We start from the raw sequence: 21361 nt of genomic DNA, 5'->3' as shown, positions 1-21361 counted from the left end.
GTAATCCCAGAACTCAAGAGGTTGAGGCAGACCAGTCCATGTGAGTCTGAGGCTAGCCTTGGCTACAGAATTGCAGCAAGACCCTTTCTCAAACAAAGGCAAGCATTCCGGCAAAGGGATGCTCAGCCACAGGGTCCTCAAGGCCTGTGACGACAAAGTTGGTTTTTTCTACACTGTCCAGAAGTCTGGTGTGTTTTTTGTATCCAGGAGGGAGATAAACTCAGAGCGGTAGGCAGGGACCAAACCATGACCAGCCTTTCAGGCTGAAGGAAGGAGTCTGAATTTATTCTGTCATGACGGAAAGCCACGAGAGGCTTAGAGGAGGGGAGTAGCATGATCTAGTTCGTTTTAATAACATGTGGCTACAGTGTGGAGAATGTAGTGGTGGGCCCAGCTTCTTAAACTGGCTTCCAGCCGTTATGGGATCTCATGTCTGAATGTGGGGGCCATGAGATGTTTGGCAACAGTAAAAGGTTTCTGAATGTACAACCAAGAATTAATTCAGAACTGAAGTGTGTGGTGAATCTGGTGGGCTTCTGGCACTGTTGCCAATGTTGCGGCCTCAGTTCTGAGCACACGGTGGCCACACTTCACACAGCACATGCTGCCTGGCGCACCACACAGCACACGGACTCAAGGCCATTGTAGGCTCTGAATTGCAGTGTTGGTGCTGTCTATACAAGCTCTTCTGTTCCTCAGAGTCATCCTGATTTGAATATGGGAAACAAGGACTGTCCATATTTCTCTATCATCATTCCTCAGCATGTGAGCACCAAATTATTATATCATTAGACTGTGCCGAGTTAGAATGTTTGATTTGAGATTTTCTGTTTGGGTTACAGTCTTCAGTTTCATAAATAAATTGTGAAATGAATTTTGGCTTCTGATTAGGACAGAATTTCCAACAATATCTGAAAGGGTCCTAAACGTGCCTCCTGCCAGTTTATCCTAGGCATTTATACAAAGTGGTATATATACTCAGCATTTATAATTATAAAACCTATATCTACTCTGAAAAAAACTTCGAAGATATTCTACATCTTGTGATATCAAACACTCAGCCAAGATTTAATTCTTTTTTACTTACTTGTATGTATAGCTTGTGCATGGGTACATGTGTATGCTATGCTGTACATGCATGTATGTATGTGTGTGCATGTGTGTGTGTGTATGCATGTTTGCGTGTCTATGTGTATACATGCATGTGGTGGCCAGAGGTTGATGCTGGTGTCTTCCTTGATTTCTCTCTGTCTTGCCTTTGAGGCAAGGTCTCTCAGTGAACCCTGTGCTCACCAATTACCTAGGACAATCTGTCCATCTCTGCTTCCACTCTGCTGGGGTACAGATATACACCAACACACATTTTTTCCATGTGAGTGTTGGGGATATATATACAGAAAAGCAGCTTTCAATTTAAATCAGGTAAAAATTATTTAGAATTTCTCTATAGGGTTAAAACTTTGTGATCCTTGTTTAAGAAGCTCTTAACTCAATGTCACAAAATGCCCACCCTTTTTTTTCCTCTAAAAGCTTTAAGAATGTGTCTTTTCCATTGAGTCTTTAATTTAATGTGGGAATGATACAAATGAGTGATCCATTTTATTATTTTTCATATGTGACTAGCCACTTGTCCAGAACCATTTATTGATTAGTCCTCATTCTGTGTAGAGCTGCAGTGTTAGCTCTACTGTTCATCAGATTTCATATGTAGTGGTTTTATCTGTCTTCTGTTGCTGTAACAAAATACCCGAGGCTGGACACTTAATCAAGAAGTGTTTAATTTTCTACTTCTGGAGGCTGAAAGGTAAGATCCAGAGGCTGAATTTGTGTGTCTTCTTCCTTGGCTGCATCACAACATGGTCAATGGCATCGTGGTGGGAACATGGGTCAGATCATATGGTGACAGGAACCAGGAACTGACCGAGGTCTGGTGGGGACTGTGTTACTCCTTTTCCCGTACAGCGCCTCCAGCAGTCCACTAACCGTCACTGGGCCCTGTTCTTGAAGGTCTACCACCTGTCCACTGGGGACCAAGTTTCCTGTGCATGAGCCTTTGGGGGACACATCTGAACCACATGTAAGCCACGGCACATCGTTGGGTCTGTTTCTAGTCTCTGGTCTGTTCTGTTTTTCTCTCTCTCTGAGCTAATAGCTGACTAATTATTACAGTCAGTTTTGTAACAAAGCTTGACAGCTGTGGGGCAAAGCTTATACCTTATTCCATCTCTTCAGAATTTTTTTCTTTTCTATTTGTACTTTTTGTTTTAAAACACCTTAAGTTCCACAGAAAACCTCACTAGAATTTAAAAAAATAGATATATTTTTTATTTTATTTTACGTGTATGAGTGTTTTGCCTGCGTGTGTGTACATGCACCACATGCATGCCTGGTGCCCATTGACATAAGGTAAGGGCATTGGATCCCTAGGACAGGATTATAGACAGTTGTGAGCTGCTGTGTGGGCTCTAGAAACTGCATACGGGTTTTCTGCAAAAGCAGCCAGTGCTCTTAACTGCTGAGCCATCTCTCCAGCTCCCTTTGGGATTTTGATTGGGATGGATGATATTATATCAAGTTGAAGAGCATCAGCAGCCTACCCATTTCAAATTAGTCTATAGAAACAGTCTTTTCTGATGTCCGTAGATCTTCTTTAGTTTCTTTGAAGTTTGGTGATTTTCTTAAAAGGAAATATTATCCTAAAAATTATTCCTAAAATATTTTGCATTGTCTTATGTAGCTAGAGTTTTCCTGACTTGCCCACAGTCAGGACAAATCTTTGTTACCCACCAGTCCCACAGCTGCTCAGACCCAACCAAGTAAACACAGAGACTTATTTTGCTTACAGACTGTATGGCTGTGGCAGGCTTCTTGCTAACTGTTCTTATGGCTTAAATTAACTTATTTCCATAAATCTATACCTTGCCACATGGCTCATGGCTTACGGGTATCTTCACATGCTGCTTGTCATGGTGGCGGCTGACAGTGTCTCCTCTGCCTTCCTGTTCTTTCTTTTCTCCTCTCTGTTAGTCCCGCCTATACTTCCTGCCTAACCACTGACTAATCAGTGTTTTATTTATTGACCAATCAGAGTAATTTGCCATACAGACCATCCCACAGAAGTCTTAAGAATATCATTTTTAATAAATGTTGTAAATGATATATGTATGCTTTTTTTTTTTTTTTTTTTTTTTTGCTTTCTTAAAACAGGGACTCATTATGAAGTTCCTGGGCCACAAATTTAATCTTCCGGTCAAAGTCTCTCCCATGTTGGTATTACAGACCTGCACTTCCATGCCTGGCTAAAAATTCTAGTTTTAAATTTATTACATAATGTATTTACTCTGGGGTGGGGCATGTGCTTGCCATGGTATATACGTGGGAGCAAAGGACAGCTCCCCGGTGTGTTCTCTCCTTCACTATGTGGGTCCCAGGGATCACACTCTGACCATCAGGCTTGGTGGCAAATTCCTTTACGTGCTGAGCCACCTGGCTGACCCAATTAGATTTGTTAATATTACTCTTGTTTCGAGTAGATTAACATGCATATGTCTTCGGTAGGTCGAGCACTCTTGCCCAGGCTTCCTCTTTAATTATGATAATCATCACTTGTGGGCTTCAGGAGTTTTTTCGATGTTGATAATCCTTCAGGAAATTGTGACCATTTTATTATTTTTCTGCCCTTTATCTTTTATTTCTGTTTCCTTTTTGGCTGTGTTGACCCAAGTGTGCGGTTGAGTTTCTTCTCCTCGGGTGACAACACTGACAGCTCACTCTAGTGTTTATAGAGAGTAGCTGCTACTGGGGGTGACCTTGCTACCAGCCAGGGGTCTTAACGGTTCCTTTGCTCTGCCCCCTAAAGCTGAAAGGCAGGAAGAGGGCAGCAGGGAGCAGTGGAGAAGTCTCGAACACACGAACCGGATCAGTCAGAATCAGCAGTTGAAGGGAGGCTTGTACTGGGGGTGAGAAAACACTCATGCAGCGGACTCACAGAGAAAAAGCCCACCCCCAAGCTCCCCGACCCGACTACCACTCCGAAGGACAACTCAGGACGTGAAGAAATCCAGTCTCTTCTTCCCCCTCCAACTTAGGGTTGGTCGCTTTTAAAGAAAGACAGGATGGCTGATGACTCACAACCATTGTGTAAACATGTCTCGTCTTTCCAGACCTCCTTATTTGTCTGCCTGCTAGGGAACCGATCTAACTCCTAGACCCTTAGCATTGCAGGTTGCTGATGATGGGTCTTTATCGGGTTAATAAAGTTCTCTCCTGTTCCATATTGGCTAAAAGTTCTGTTTGTTTGATCAACTAGACATGGAATTTCATCCATGCTTTGTGTATATTTGCTGCTGTGATCTGATTTTTCCCTCCAGTGTGATAATGTGGTAAAGTACATAGATACACTGGATAGGCTAAATGGGTCCATTTAGATAAACGTGGTGACATATTTTGTTTTTGTGCATTGCGGGCTTTGGGTTGCTGCTGGCTCCAGTGCTCAGTCAGATCTGGAATTTTGGTTTCTGGAAAGATCTTTCTAGCTTACTGGCTCAGTGATGTATGTTGTTAAAATAATCTGTATTTTGGGTTTGTTTACCCAGCATTTTGGGGTGTTGTACAGCAGGAAGGCTTCTGAAGTATCAAGTTCACCCAGTTTCCAGAACTAGATTCCATTTCCTCATATATATATATACCATCAAAGCTTTAATCAGCACAGAATAGAGTCTCAGTGGCCCCAGCACCCCTCCACACTGCACAGCTAGCCCCACTTTCAGCTGCAGGGAAGGGTTGCGCAGTGGGAAGAGCAGCATAGCCAGAGTCAGTCATGCTGCAGCCCCAGCAGCAGCACCACTGAGATCTTGAACAAGCCCCCTCCTCCCTCTGGGTTCACTCAGTCATCTGCTGAGTGGATACTTTAGGACTGCAGTGAGATAACATATGCTTACAGATACAAGCATCATGTAAGGGCAAAGCCTGAGATGTAAATAGGACACCCGGTGCATTCTCTGTTAGGAAGAATACAGCCAGAGCCAGGCAGTGGTAGCACACGCCTTTAATCCCAGCACTTGGGAGGCAGGGGCAGGCGGATCTCTGTGAGTTCGAGACCAGCCCGGGCCTCAGAGTGAGTTTCAGGAAAGGCGCAAGACTTTTCACAGAGAAACCCTGTCTGGAAAAAAAAAAAGACTACGGTATGAATGCAGAGGGTTAGTACGGTACACTGAGGACTGTTCTTTTTAGGGTGAGAAACTATTTTATGTACAACTATAATGATGGTGTACATTTGCTGAAACTAGGAGTTTACAGTCCAGAGAGAGAGAAGAGGAAAGAAAGGAGGAAGAGGAGGGGAAGAGGGAGGCAGCGAGGGAGAAACAGAGCTTGCTTGTCTCATCCTAAGAGGAGAGACTTAGGGGTGGTGGCCTGACCTGTGAGGCCGCAGCTCCTGATGTAGCAGATTCGACCTCTAGTTCCATGCAGATGCAGATGTGTACAGTGTAGACGGGTAGAGCCACAGGCAGGAATCTGGTTGGTTTGTTACACACGTGTATTCTATTCGCTGGCTTTGTCCACCAGGGGTACAGAAGCAAAGGCAACTTAGTAGCAAAGAGCATTCTCCGGGCCCAGACTCTAACAAGAGGAGCGAAGCTGGGAAGAAGCGGCTGGTTGGAGTGTTGGATCAGGACTAAACAAGATGGCTTGTAGCACCCTGCAGTACCAGAGAGCATGAAGGGGTAAAAACCAAGCATAATGATAGATAGTGGCGTATCTAAGGAATATATGCCTGCGCTCGTGAAGGCCATGTGTTGACTTTGAGGGCTTTGGTGGGCTCTGTCTTAGTTAGGGTTTCTATTGCTGTGATAAACACCATGACCCGGAGGACTTGGAAAGGAAAGGGTTTGTTTCAGTTTACGACTCTCTGGTCACAGTCTATTGCTGAGAGAAGTCTGGGCAGGAACTGAAGGCAGGAACCCCAAACAGAGGCTATGTTCTCATGCCTTGCTCAGTCTGCTTTCTTATAGCATCCGGGACCACCAGCCCAGGGTGGCACCATCCACAGTGAACTGGGTCCTCACACACCAACCCTTAGTCACGAGAAGAAAAATGTACCACAGGTTTGTCCGCAGGCCAGTCTAGTGAGGGCATTTCTCAGCTGAGGTCCCTCTTTCAAAATGACTCTAGCTTTTGTCACGACACAAAACTAGCCAGCGTGTCCTCTACCACTCTGTTTTGAGACAGGTTTCTGTCTGAATTTGTCACTTACTGTTTTGGCTAGGCTGGGCAAGTCCCCAAGGTCCACCTCTGTGTGCCTACCAAGCTCTGGGGTTATAGGCATGCACAGCAACACCTACATTTCGGGTAGGTTAGAGACTCAAGCCCAGACCCTCATGCCTTCACAGCAGGTGGCTTCACCCACTGCTGCGCCTCCTCAGCCTCCAACTCCCCACTTCTTTTTGTTTTTAAATGTTTATGTTTTGTTTGAAGAGTATAGTCTAATATCCCAGCGTGGCCTTTTCCCTGTTCCTTTTCTGTGCGCTCTCTCTCTCTCTCTCTCTCTCTCTCTCTCTCTCTCTCTCTCTCTCTCTCTCTCTCTCTCTCTCTCTCTCTCTAATGTCTTTAAATAGCACACATTATTATACATATTAATGAGTTCCATTGAGCCACTTTCATCCAAGTACCTGATGGATTTCAATCATGTTCACCCCATTACTCTCTTTTGTCTCCCCCCGACTTCTGCTAATCACTTTCCTCTTCCCAACAATGGGCATGTGCACACACACACACACACACACACACACACATCCTGCCTTCTACTTCCATGGTTTTTGTTTTGACCCAGTGAGTTTTATTAGGGTTGTTACAAGGGTGTGGGTACCTCACCAGTAGTACACCACTGAAAAAAATGTCTCTCTCTCTCTCCCACCAACCATTGTCTATATATAAATATTCAAAGAACGTGGTGGGGTCCCATGAGCACCCCCCCCACACGACACAGTATAGCCAGCCTGATTTTGTGCGCCTCTTGTGCAGGTAATCACAGCTGCTCTGAGATCAAGAACGCAGTGGCCATGCTGTGCCTACACTCAGCATTCCACACCATTCCCAATCACTTAAGACTCTTTCACATTCTTTCCTCCCCTTCTTCTGCAGTGTGTCCCCAGCCTTGGAGCAGGGGTGATAGAGCTCCCCCACTTAGGAATATATTGATTAGTAGAGTGGAAGGAGCCTGGAGGTCAGAAAACAACTGGGAGTCTGGTCTCTTTTTCCACCTTTGTGTGGGTTCCAGGGACCATGTCACCAGGCTTTCACAGCAGTGCCTTTACCTACAGAGCCACCTCACCAGCCCTCGATGTCCCCCTTATGGCTGGACATTCGGCAGTCATTTATTCTCAGCACCTTGACCAGCTAAGGGTCTGCAGTCTCCTTTGGGACATCCCTCCATGAAAGCCACCACCTTGGGCTGGAGGTGTAGCTCAGTGGTAGAGTGTTTGCCTAGCATGCGTTAAGGCCTGGGTTTCCTCCCCAGCCCCGAAACTAAACCCAAGCAAACCTCGTCCTTACTATAGTCCTAAGAAAAATGTGGTAAATATCTGCCAAAGACATCCTACAAAATGCCCAAAAAACGGGATCCTTGAAATACAGGGAAAGTCTTACTTTGAGAAACAGGATCAGAAGATATGGCAGCCGATTGTAACGTGGTATCCCGGCGGGGATTCTGGGAGAGAAGAGGACATTAGGGGAAATGAAGGCAGCACAGATGAAGTATGAAGTATGACTCAAGTTTGTAATAATGTTTTTCTGCTGTTGTCAATGGTAACAAGCGCACCAAATTTATACAAGAGCTGCATGGGGGAAGAAGGTATGTCAGATATTCGGGAACTCAGGAGATCCTTAACTTAGCAGTCAACCCAGAACTGTCCCGAAACTGAAACTTTTCTTGAATGTGGTGAATGCCTCTGCAGAGAAGCTGCCAGGCTTAGTGGTTAAGATGAACCCAAGCTGGGCCGAGTGCACGCCCTTAGTTCCAGCATTCAGGAGGCAGAGGCAGGAGGACTTCTGTGCGTTCAGAGCCAACCTGGTCTGCAGAGCAGGCTCCAGGACAGCCAGGACTACATAGAGGACTACCCTGTCTCAAAAACAAAACAAAAACATGAGCCAGATGCTGGGATGCTGGGGTTCCCTTCTTAGCCTCATCGGTCACCCTAATAACCAAAATTATGTCACATCCCCCTGTCTCCATCGCCGAGTCTCGTTTCCCCCATAAGATTGATTTTTATTTATGCATATGTGTCTATGTGCCTGTGAGTGAATACATGCATGTGTGTGCAGTGCCTGCAGAGGCCAGAAAAGGGTGTCGGATCCCCTGGAACTGGAGCTCCAGGTGGTTACAGACCCGCTAATGTGGGTGATGGGAGCCAAATCTGAGTCCTTTGCAGAAGCAAATGCTCTTAACCACCGAGCCATCTCTCCAGCCTCCGCTGTCTTCTATTAAATAAATTCTTCTGTGGTCTGAGATGATAAAGGAGAGGATTGAGAGGAATGTGTGGCAATATGTATTAATTCTGTTTATCATCTCCACTTTGCTCTTTAGTTTGGGGCATTTTTGTGGTTACAGCTGAATTTCACTGCATTGCTCCTCTTCTACATACTGATTTTGGGGTTGGCATGCCAACAGAACTGTATCCTTAATGCTGCATTCTTAAAGGAGAAAGCATCAAGATTGTAAAGATCCAAGAGAAAGCAAGGCCAGGACTTGAGAATTCCTTTTTTAATGTATAGGGGTGTTTTGCTTGCATGTATGTCTATGTGCCATGTGCATACCTAGTGCCCAGGCTGGGTGACAAGAGGGTGCTGGACCCCCTGGACTGGGGTTGGGAATTGAACTTATGTCCTCTGCAAGTGCCCCTTACCACTAAGAATTCTTAACCTTAGTTTCCTGCTTTGTGTGAGGCATGACAGAGTCTATGCCAAAGCCACTGAGCCTGGCAGGGCCTTCTGTCTGTGAGGATAGATGCCCCTGCATTGAGATTCTGAAGTTAACTTTTTTGGTCTTCAGCAGATTTCTGATTAAGCCATCCTGGTTTTTGTTTGGGTTTTTGACATACGTTCTCAGGTGTGTAGCACTGACTGGTCTGTAACACACCTTTTGTAGCCAGGCTGGCCTTGAACTTGCTTCCTGACTTGGCCACCCAGTGCAGGTGTGAGCTGGAACTCAGGTTGCTAGGCATGTGAGGCAGGCACCCTTCACTGTTGAACCATCTTGTCAGCCCTTTCTCCTTCTTTAACTGTTTGAGACAGAGGCTCAGCTATGTATCCCTGGCTGGCCTAGAACTCAGGATCCTTCTTCCTCAACCGCTGGACTCCTGGGATTGTATATAAGTCTGGGACACCATGCTTGGCTTTTTATGATGCTTTCTTATCACTGCTGAAGTTAGTATACAGAGCCCCACAGTGCTTTCGATGGATTATATTTTCGGAGCAATTTGATGTTTCTCTTTGGTGTGAAGAAAGAAAGCAATGCTTTAGTCAGGAGCTGTCTCTTTGAGCAAGCAGTTGCTGGAAACCGAAAGGCAAATAAAACGCCTGTGATTGGGAAGTTGTCTCTCTGGAGACGCCCACCAGAGGGCGCACGAGCTTTCCCAGGGCTGGGCGGACCTGACTGGGGCCATCTGTGTTTGCTGTCTGGTGATTAACAAGTACTATAAATGACAAGATCGTGGTGCATCAGAGCCACCGTTGCTAAATGAGGAGAGAAAGCAGCCATAATGCCACATGGCAGTGGAGAACTGTGGTCACCAGAGGACGGGAAGGGGAGGGGAAGAGGGGTCAGGAGGTGTCCCTTACCTGGTTCAAAAAATGGAGTCAGCTGCCATTCTACTCTCATATAGTGGCTGTAGCTACAACCACTTAGTGTATGTTATAAAGAACTAGAAGAGCCGTTCAATGGTTCCCCACACAATGACATGATAAATATCATTATTTGATCATTACATTATGTGTGTAATTTTGAAGGAAAAACAAAAAGTCAAGGTAGCAAGCGCCTGCTGTAGTTGGTGAATAGGAAGTTTCTAGATGACTAGAATTTGACATCCTAATGGGGGCTTATGAAACCTTTCAAGTGGAAATGCCACCTAGTACCCAGGCCAGCATCTTCCCCTCCTTCCTTTACGTGTGGATATTATGTGGAACTTGTATACTTACTAACTTTAAAAATAATTGTCTTGTAAGTACAAAGGTACTTGGAGGATTTTTTCCCTTTGAGAGGTGGAGACAGGATAAGGAGTTCAGAACCAGCCTCTGCTACATTGCATTTTAAGGCCAGCCTGGGTTACCCGAGACCCTGTGTCTAAACAAACAAACAAACAAACAAACAAACAAACACCAACCAACCAAACTAGGAAAAAAACATTTTAAGATTCGCCGAGACCACCTGTGAGTCAGAGTTAGAAGCATCTTCCCAGAGCACGTCTGCGCATGTGCACTTATGCTGCATGCAGGTCCCGAAAAGGGGCCATCCGGAGACTTTGTTCCTGCTTTTCTCCTCCACCTCTCAGAGAACTTCTTTCTGTATTAATAAGTTTAAAAGTTTGACGACATTTTGCAGATACTTGTTTTTCCTCTCTATGGATATGCATTTAATAATTTAGCCAGTACTATAAAAATAACTATACTTTTTCAGCATATGTACAATCAGTGCTGTGACAAATTCTTAATATATTCTGATTATTTTACACAACATCTTTCTAAAAATGGAATTTTCCATCATGTTTCCTTATGAGGATGATGCATACTTTTAATCCCGGCTCTAGGGAGACAGAGGCAGAAGTCTAAGCAGATCTCTTTGAGCTCAAGACTAGCCTGGTCGACATAGAGAGTTCCAGGCCAGCCTGGGCTACATAGGGAATCAATCTGACAGGCGTTCATTGGTCTGTTTTGTAGGTGGGACAAAGCTTTCACCCTCTGTGTGTGCTTTTGTAACATGTCTTGGTATTTTGGAAAATAGTAGTTCATCCATTATAGTGGGTCCTCCAAATGTTGACACATTTCCTTGTGTCATAAATAAATCTTACCCTCAGTACAGCAGTGCACAAGTATTAGAAAGCTGCTTCCTCACAGTGGTGGACACACATTCACTAGAATTTTAAATTTTGCCTAAAAGCTCAAATTCTATGAAAGGCAATACGTGGTGTCTGTTGTTTTCCTAACAGGCATGCTTTATTTCTGAGGAACTGACAAAGGGAAAGTTGTGTTCCGTGAAGACACTTTTTATGGCTTCATTGTAGAGGTGTGTGAGGGTGGGGGCCGTCCTGAGAGTCCGGTAAGTGAAGAGGCCAGCAGCTCAGCAAGGTTGGTTACCTCTGCTTTGCGTCAGGCCAGCCTGCGATTACTGCGTCCATACTGTCTACACGCCGTCGTCGTTGTCGTCGTCGTCGTCGTCGTCGTCGTCGGTGGGCTGTGGCAGTGAGCAAAAGGCCAGTAACGTATTAATATGATCGTGGAAACAGTTCTGACCTCTGACGATCCTTGATGGGAACTTGGGGGCCTCTGTGGACCACACTGAGAAGCTGAATTCTCAGTGGCTCATAGCAGCCCATTCTTTCACCTGACATTAGCTGGGGGATAATTTGCGACTCAGTTCTTGTGACATTTGAGAGTGGGTCTTTGGGGAGCTTGTAAGAAGTTTCCTCATTCCTAAAAAGAGACTGAAGAAAGATGTGGAGGGTGTCCTGTCAGTGTGGTATCTGAAACTGGTGCAGCCATTTTGTAACCAGCTACAGGACTCTCAGCCTAGGATAAAGGTTGAAGAATCTCCGAAGACATGATTGGTGGTAAGCATTTCTGAGTGGCGGTTTGCATTTATTTTTGTGAATGACATTAGCATATTTTCTACTGAGGTCATTTCTACTTGTTTTCTAAGCATTTCTTATGGATGGTAATAAAACATCCTAATAGCTTACAAATATCCCCACCATCTTTTATAACATTTCCAAAATCTTTTCTCATGCTTTTTGTGTGTGAGTGTGCATACGCATGAGTGTGCAGGTGCACACCTGTGTGTGTACATGTGTCAGTCAGAAGTCTTCCTCTCTTTTTTCTTTTTTAATATATTTATTATGTATACAGTGCTCTGTCTGCATGCATGCCTGCAGGCCAGAAGAAGGTGCCAGTTCTTGTTACAGATGGTTGTGAGCCACCATGTGGTTGCTGGGAATTGAACTCAGGACCTCTGGAAGAACAGCCAGTGCTCTTAACTGCTGAGCCATCTCTCCAGCCCAGAAGTCTTCCTTTCTCCCTCTCCCCTTTTATTGCCTTCAGATAGGGTCTCTCACTGAACCTGAAACTCTGTTTCCTCTAGGCTGACTGGCCAATAATGTGTTGGGTGTTGTTAGTTTTTTGGCTCTTTTTGGGGGATTGCCACCCAGCTCCCAAATAAATCATACATGGAGGCTTATTCTTAATTATGAATGCCTGGCCTTAGCTTGACTTAGTTTCTAGCCAGCTTTCCTTAACTTAAACTATCCTGTCTACCTTTTGCCTCTGGGCTTTTCCCATTCTTCTGTAAATCTTACTCTCACTCCCTGGCTTGCTGTGTAGCTGGGTGGCTGGTCCCTGGAGTCCTCCTCCTTCTCTGGCTGCTTCCCTTTCTTCTTCTCCCAGATTTCTCCTTCTATTTATCTCCACCTGCCAGCCCCACCCATCCTTTCTCCTGCCTTGCTATTGGCCGTTCAGTTCTTTATTAGACCATCAGGTGTTTTAGACAGGCAAAGTAACACAGCTTCACAGAGTTAAACAAATGCAGCATAAACAAAAGTAACACACATTAAAATAATATTCCCCAGTAGTTGGGATCTGCTTGTCTCCTCCCTGGGATTATAGGTCCATACAGCTATGTCTGGCTTTTTATATGGGGTTTGAATCAGGTCTTTGTGCTTGCAAAGCAAGCATTCTTACCACTGAAACGTCCCCCCAGCCCCATCAATTGATTTCTTTTTATTTTTATAGTTTGATATCATGTTTATAAGATTTTTCCTCCCCACTTTTTAGAAATATTTATAATTTTCTAAGCTTAGAAGATATAACTTTAAATTTTTTGCAAATACATTTTTTTAATTGCTGGAGGGGTGTGTCCATGTGCCCTGCATGGAGGTCAGAGGACAACTTGCAGGACCTGCCATGCAGGTCCCAGGGATGGAACTCAGACTGTTTACTTGCCCAGCCATCTTACTGGCTTAAGATGTGATTGCTTTATGTCCCAAGTGTGGTTTTTCTGCAGTCTTCATGTTCGATGTGGAACAGAGAAATAATATTTCCCCAAAATGGGAGGTAGCCCATTTTCTTAATGTACTCCTTTGAATTAGCCATTGCTCTCTTAAGTCACTGATTCAAAACACTGGCTGTTACAGAAAGACCTTTTAATATCTATTTTGGTCAGTTTCTGGACTTCCTAACCTGTTGCATTTGTTGTGGCTCTATCCTGGCATTAGATACATGGCCAGGATTCACTTTTTTATAGGTGCTCCAAGGTCTGGCTAACAAGCCCACTTCCATTGCACTGCCCGGAAGCCCAGCCCAATCTAGAACCATTATCCATTTTCTCTCTCTTTTCCTGGCGCTTCCTGTATGCTTATTTTTCATTTTTCCAAATGAACCCTTAAATTACTTGTTCAAGTTCCCCCCAAAACACTTTTAAATTTTTGATTGGAATTACTAATTCAAGTATTTTTGAATCCCTGGTATTAGGTTTCTCCTCCGACACAATAAGCCACATCGAGCTGAATTAAAAGTAAAGGACCAGGTTTAATCTGAGCAAAGCATTCCTGGGTGACCTCAGGGGTGGGGTGGGGGTGGGGAGAAATCACATAACAGGTCTATGGACTGGAGCTTAAATACCCTGTAAATATCCTGTAGGCTGGTCCTGAGCGTCTCTGGGTGAGCTGAAAGGAGCAGAGTTTGTGTGTGTGTGTGTGTGTGGGGGGGGGGTGCTGAGTCGAAGTTTCCAACAGAACACCCCAACCTTCTTGGATATATGGTCGCTGGTTCAAGTCTGGCTACTTCCTGTTGGCATGGAACTATGTGAAGAGGGAGAGTCAAGAATCGGTGGGCTCATGCTCAGTGGGAGGTGTGGGTGAAGAAACATTCGGTTAACTGCCATTCTAGAGACCTCAGGGGTCTGTTTCTTGAAGAAGTAAGAAGACAAGTTGCTAGGAGAAAAAATAGATTATAAACACCGGCCCTATGAATGGGGCTAGCCATGGGAAGAATGAAGACTGCCAGAAGGAATGGAATGGAGGTGTGCACATTTATCCTGGATAGGTGCCCACTTGAGTCTGGAGAGGTGGTACCGGCACTGATGTCCCAGGAGCTTGTGGGGATGGCATGCCCAATTGCAAATGTGTTCCAGGATTACCTGAGCCATCATATCTGCTGTTTCCCTGGAGGTGGGGAATGGCTCTATCTATTCCATAAAAGTGTCAATAAGAGTTAAGAGATAATGGAGCTTTTTGTGAGTGGACATGTGGGTGAAGTCAGCCTGCCAGTACTTGCCTGATTGGTGTCCTTGGAGCTGGTGCAGGGGCTGGCTTATCTGGATGGCTCCTTGCGGACTGGCCTTGGCCTAAGTCTGGCAGGAGGAGTGAACCTGTCCAGAGACTGATAATAGTTTCCACCAGGCCAGATTCCTAGATACAGTAGCAGAACTCTTTCCTCAGGAACCTGCAGGTGCCTGTAAAACATCTGGAACAGATTCATACCTTGGTGTCATAGCAAAGGCTGTGCCTTTTGGTTAAAACATTTTTCCTAGGGCCTGATTTTAGCCTGATGAAATGTACCTTTAAGTCTATACTTAGAAGACAACCATCGGAAATTTACTGAACAAAAGAGGTTGGGTGAGTGAAGGGGGAGGGGAGGAGGCCGAGGAGTGGGGGAGGAGGAACGGAGTTGAACACACCTGCAGGCTTCCATACCCTCTCTAATGTAACCTGTTCCAGAGGGGGAGGAGTTGGCATTTCAGCAGAGTTTTGTCTTATGTGGCTGGAGACAATACAGAAATGCTGGAAAAGCCTCTATGGAGTCCTAGAAGCTGGGACCAGTAAAGGCCACCGAAATTTAAGAACCTCTGAAAAACTATTTGAAGTCAATGCCCTATCAGCATTTTTCAATGCTAAAATTATGAAGCCTGTTTATCCTTTTACTATGAAGCCTGTGAACAAGGCAAACCTTTCTGTGTTTTTAACAGGAAACTTAACCAGTGAACTAATGAGCTGCCAAGATGGTTGTATCCTTGGGAGGCCAGAAGAGGGGGGCTGTTAAACCGGTAAATCCATCGGTACCCTAGTCATCAAACACTACCAGATCTGAGAAGGAAAAACTTCACCTGAGTAATCAGAAGCCAGACAGCTGTCCACTACCTAGACAGCCACCCCAGGTTTCTCTGTTGTCACCGGGGACAGAGGTCCCAAGGCAGTTGTCAGTCTTCAGCTGCCAAGCCCAGAAGATCCTGTGGAGGAGGAATTTGGGGGAGACTGGCCTACCTTGTCTTGGCAAAGTGGGACGATCAATTCCCCAGTGTCCTGCTTGTCCACAGTCTGGACAGGGTCTTAGCAGCAGTTAAGGTGCAAAGCAGTTTTCTGCTCCGTGGCGGGCTTTGCTACATCTAAAGCAAGCTCCAAGTGGAAGTTCTTCTGTGGCCATCCATCTTCCTTGGAGGAGATACAGGGTGCTGCTAGGAGCTAGCATGTCTCTCTCGTGAGAAGCTTTTTTATTAAATGCCATATTCTCAGATCGCTGAAGTGTTTGAGGATCAGGGGATCATTATCTGTAAGGTATAAGCAGTTTAGTATCTCTAGGAGCCAAAACTCAGTTTTCACAGTGTAAACAATTTAGTGTTTCTAAAAATCAATACCAAGGGGATTACTCTTATGTTACAAAATCTGGCTGTCAGCAAGATATGTCCCAGTACATGAACGCATGAAGGTGCAGCTTTAATACCTCAGTAGACCAGCATTGTTTTAATTCCTATCTTTTATAAACCTTGTTTTTAGGACAGGACATGAATTGACATACAGAAATCCATCCTAAGGTAAAATACCTAATGTCTCCTTAGTAGGATCATTCCATGTGGTCACCTTTATTTAAGATAGCCGTGAAATCATATGACCTCCCTCTTCTCCATCAAAATGGTGACTGCCCATGTGTTGTACTTAATTAAGGTGGTGGCAGACCATGTGGTGTTTTCCAGAGCAGTTCCAATTTGGAGTTACCAGTTTTAAGTTAATTTTTCTTTTTTAATAGCAGTGGCTGACACACTGAACACATACACTCAGGCATCCAAGACCAGTCAGAAACAAGCTTTCAGTGGACACGTTTCCATCCATAAACATAAAATAGACAGGACCGTTTTCTTTCTTTTTTTTTGGTTTTTCGAGACAGGGTTTCTCTGCGTAGCTTTGCGCCTTTCCTGGAGCTCACTTGGTAGCCCAGGCTGGCCTCGAACTCACAGAGATCCGCCTGGCTCTGCCTCCCGAGTGCTGGGATTAAAGGCGTGCGCCACCACCGCCCGGCTGACCTTTGTCATAGAAAGAGAAACAAAACTTTTCACAGGAAACTATGTCAGATGACCAGTTTGAAAATCCTGAAATAAGAGTTACACTATAAAGCAGCATGTAAGAAACCATAGAATAAAAGACATTAGGAGTGAGAAAGTAGAGCCATAGAGATGTGGGTCTGCAGACCAAAGAGTGAGAGCCACGTGGAGAAGACAGCCAGCTGGAGTTTAAACTGTGGGTCTCCTCGACTGTCGGGGGAGGGAAGTGAATAGCCATGTGCTGGCATGAAGCAGCCAGTGTCTCCAGCTTTCATTTACATGTTGTAACAAACGGAAGCATGAGATGTTTATGCAGCTTAGGGTGGGAGAGCAGGCAGGAACAGAGAGAACAGATCTAGTGTGGGAAGAATCCCAGTGTGGTCAGACCAAACTCCAGGGAAACCTGGTGAGCAAAGTCAAAGTGGGCCCCCTCCGGTGGGCCCTGCCAAGGTGTTCCAGGAAGAGAAAACAGCAGGGACACCAGAGTTAGTGCATCGGGGAAACTGGGAGAGTGATTGAGTGAAAGTCATCTTGGAGCGGAGGGTATGAGAAGCAGGTAGGCAGACGGACATGGGGGTGGAAACACAAACAGTGAAAAGGGAAGGGATGGGAATGCAAAGCTCGTAACCCTGTATGAGGGAGCTCAAACCAGCGTATAGTGTGAGACAGCCTCAGTTTGGATAAATTTTGTCGGAGACACCCTGAGGGTTTCTGGAAATCGAACTTGGACCCACAAGTACCCATTCACACGCCTTTTTCCAGAGATTGAAGGGTATAGAATCATGTCCAGTTCTATAAACCTGTGACCAGGATGGTGTGGGGATTGCCTCTGTGCAGATTGTCTCCTGAACAAGGGAACCCCAAGGGGCAGGGACTGTCTGCTCCTGAAGTGGGCTGGAGTTACCTGGTGCTGCAGCGACATGGCAGATAACCTGGGAGCCTTTGACTCAGAAGGGCCCAAAAGACTTGGAAGAGATCCTGGATCCCTTATAGGCTTTTGGTTTGGAAATGGGTGACTCACCAAGCAAAAGTTGGTCCAGTGTGGTAGAGGTGGGGTGGAAGGGAGAATGGCTTCCCATGTTGCTTGGGGTCCAGTGGGGGATGCACCCACTTGGCTGGTGACTGCTGAGGGAGGCCCAACTCTACCCAGACTCGGCATCAAATGATAAGTATTTTGAATCCCTGGTATTAGGTTTCTCCACCATTGCGATAAGCCAAATCAAGCCAAATTAAAAATAAAGGACCAGGTTTAGTCTGAGCAAAGCACTCCCGGGTGACCTCGTGGGAAGAGGAGAAATCATGTGGCAGGTCTATGGACCAGAGCTCAAATACCCTGTAGGCGAGGTCCTGAGCAGTTCCTGCCAAGCGCCTTTCCGAAAGGGGCAGGGTTTGGAGAGCGAGGAAGCGGGCTGAGGCAGAGCTTCCGATGGAACAAGTATTTTAATTTTATAGATGATTTTTGAAGAAAGTTGACTTTTTCTTTTCTTTTAGTCATGAGTCTTTACCTTCAGAAGCTCACATACTGTCTTTTGATTAAAGTCGTTATTCACTCTGTTCTACAGAGTAACAGCTTTCTTCCTACCAGTCCTGTGTGCCATTTCTTGGTGGCATTTGTATAGAGATCTTGCCCAGCCTGCCGTGTGTGTGTGTGTGTGTGTGTGTGTGTGTGTGTGTGTGTGTGTGTGTGTGTGTCCCTTTTTTTAAGAACATTTTTTAAAAACACTCAGTTCCCATCTCCAGATAGCTTTGGCTTGTTCAAGCAGAGTGTACACTGAGGACTCGGTCATTTGTGGTGTTACAGTATGTGCTATGAGCTGGATTTATGAGCTGTACTGTTGAAGACTGTTTTAGGAAGCAGAGCATACCAGAAACTGTTACCTTAATGAATCTGATCTCCGGAGCTGGTTACTTTGGGAAATTATACATTTGTAGCAAAAGAACAGCAACTCTCTCAGAAAACAAAGGACATCGTCCTAGTGCCAAGAGCTGTGGAAGAGAGGAACCGGGTGCTGGGAGCAGCTCGGAAATGAGATGTCAAAGCTATTCGGTCGTTCTTGGGGGACACAGTGATCTCTTACTGTGTGACTTATTCAGAGGGACCTTATTTTGATCTCGGATACAGTTAAACACTATTCCCTCCTGCACACCCATTGTGTTGTCGGGCAGCAGGGTGATGGCTGACAGGTCTTAGGTTTTGTTGTTGTTATTGTTGTTTTAAAAGAATCATCATTTAATCAGATTGTTTTTGTGTTAAATAAGATTCAAGTTGCCCCAGGCAGTATGGATTGGCAGTGTTTCAGCTATCTGGGAAAATGGAATTTGCCAGCTTTCTAAGGCCATTTGAAATAAACAAACACATTTCTTTTCATCCACATTATGGATTTAAAAAGCATGTGTGAACTAGCCTGGTATCTTAATTACCACTTAAAATGTTTCTCTAGAGAATGTGCTTAGAGTGGGATGTAGCTGTGTTGCTATAGCACTTGCCTAGCATGCGTGAGGCTCTGGGTTCGATCCCCAGCACCACTTGAAAGTGGGAATGGTGGCTCAGTCCTGTAACCCCAGCACTCAGGAGGTGGAAGCAGGAAGATAAAGTCCAGAGTCATCCTTGGCTACATAGAGTTTCAGGCCAGCCTCAGGTAGGAGACCCTGTCTGAAGGAGGAAAAAGAGAAAATATGCTGTGAGACCTTACCACTGTCTTACAAATGATTTTAAGAATAAGACCATTCATAGACTGGAGATTGCTAAGGCTTCTCTGTATATGAGATGAAAATGTAATTAATAGTCTCATTATCTGTCATGGCATTATAATTCATGGGCTTCTCTAAACGTTTTTATTTGAAGTACTAGAGATTAAGCCAGAGCCCACTGTGCTAGGTGGTGTTCCACCAACTGAGTTATGGGGCCCCGGTCCCAAGCTAGTCTCGGATGCACTGGGTTGTCATTACTGCTCATACGCTTTCTTGTGCGCCAGGCAGTAAACGCCCATGTTCTTTTCCTTGGCTCATGGGCCCTCTGACCACTTCCCAGAGTGACCTTTCAGGATGAAACGTAAGCGACTGTGAGCTTTGCCAGGAAGGAACATGCTGCCTCCTCACTGAGATGCTGGCCCGGGCAGTGTGTTACAAGTGTTCAGGGAGATCCTAGCCATGTTCATATTTACAGCTGCATTCCCAGCTCGGGGCCTCCATTCACAGACTCTCCAGGGATGTCTTCCAAGATGCTTCCTCTTCTGTATTATTCAATTCCCCACCCCCCGGCTTCAGAGGTCTGTAATAGGCCTTTATTTTTCCAGGCTCCTGAACTCTTTCTCCTCTGTGCTTGACCCACCTGATCTTCCCCCCGGGCTGTTCCTGAGGGGAAAGGGAACACTTGGCAGCTGCCTCCTCTGTCTGTCTCCGCTGGCCACGCGGCTGCAGCGAGAGCCTTGGTATTCTGTCAGCTTGACTTGTCCCAACTGGGCCCTTCAAGACCTAATTACTCTCAGTGTTGGGAGGGATTCGTTATTCATTAATCTTATTGTGTTCCTTTCTCTTCTTCAAGCTTTAAGCAGTATCCTTTAAAAATGTTACGGAGGACCAGTGAGGTGACTCCAAGGAAGAGGTACTTTGTCCAAACCTGATGATCTTGGTTCAGTTCCTAGAACCACATGGTGGGAGAGAACCAACTTCTACAAGTTTCCTTCTATCTTCCAAGTGCACAAGGTACACACACACACACACACACACACACACACACATACACACACACAAATAAATAAAAACGAAATCTTGTTTAAAAGAATTAACTCCATTTTACCCATGAACCTATAGGTTTAGGCAAAGTAGCTCTTCCAAAAATTGGGGGTAACTGGTGACCAAACGAGGGATTGAACTAGGGCCGGTCCTGCTGTCAGCTCAGCGTCAGCTCAGCGCTCTTTCCCAGCCCCCTTGAATAGTTTGGCCTTTGGTCTTTGGTCCTTGGGAAGCTGGGACTAATTGTCAAGCTAAGACATCAGTGACAAACCCCGGATTCAGTTCAGACCAAACCCTTCACCACACCTGAAACTTGGAGTATTTATGTCTACTACTAAGGAGAAGTAAGAGTAGAATCTTCTGGAACAGAATTTCCTAACACTGTAGTTCTCAATGTTGAGAAATACAGGACTGTTTCAAGGAAAAACATTCAAAGACTCCTGGGTTGACATAAATGTGTTTACTATATTGTCTGTGAACACAAATCTAGGTATGTGCTCTGTGCACAGAGTACCTATTCATTCAACCATAAAATCAGAAGAAGTACAAACGCTACGACAAACCCAATAAAACTCAAACTAACAGCATTATAGCGCGGCTGCTGCTTTTCTACAGGAGCTCAATTGCAGCTCTCATTATAAACAAGGCAGTGGCCATCACCACACAGGTTCTTTTGACTTCAGCCCATCTGTGCTGTTGTGTGCTGTGTGTCTGCTCAATTCCCTCCCCGCCTTTCTCTATTCAGAATGCTGCGGAATCTTTTTACAGTGTGCTGTATACTCAGATGCATCATTTACATATTACATCTGTGCTGCTGTTGCCAACAAGATCATAAATGCAAGCACAGGCGTTGAGACGAAGCAGCGGTTACACGTGTGCTCCTGTTGATTTCGCTTTTAGATTATCATCATAATAAAAACCCAGTGAAATTATCATGGGCTGTTTGTTTGACAAAGCCTCCTTGAGAAGATGTGCCCATGGGGGAACTTTTCCGACTGCCTTTCAGAAGACTGCAATAAGGTGGTGACTGGGAGTCGGGTTTGAGCTTTTCCA

General features: G+C 45.2%; 1 protein-coding gene across 7 annotated transcripts in view; it reads left to right on the top strand.

Moving 5' to 3' along the window:
- Positions 1–21361, top strand: part of Mettl8 (methyltransferase 8, tRNA N3-cytidine) — a 93364-nt gene that overhangs the window by 4912 nt on the left and 67091 nt on the right. The window contains exon 3 of one of the 7 annotated variants that reach the window (XM_076569641.1): positions 1963–2077. The exons of the other annotated variants lie outside the window; for them this stretch is intronic. The gene's annotated coding sequence lies outside the window, so the exon portion shown is untranslated. The remainder of the gene's footprint in view (positions 1–1962; positions 2078–21361) is intronic. 7 annotated transcript variants of the gene reach the window in all.

This window comes from Peromyscus maniculatus, chromosome 4 (assembly GCF_049852395.1).
Source record: "Peromyscus maniculatus bairdii isolate BWxNUB_F1_BW_parent chromosome 4, HU_Pman_BW_mat_3.1, whole genome shotgun sequence".
Classification (NCBI taxonomy): domain Eukaryota; kingdom Metazoa; phylum Chordata; class Mammalia; order Rodentia; family Cricetidae; genus Peromyscus; species Peromyscus maniculatus.
Note: the sequence above shows the minus strand (reverse complement) of the source record. Positions and strands in the feature narration are given on the sequence as shown.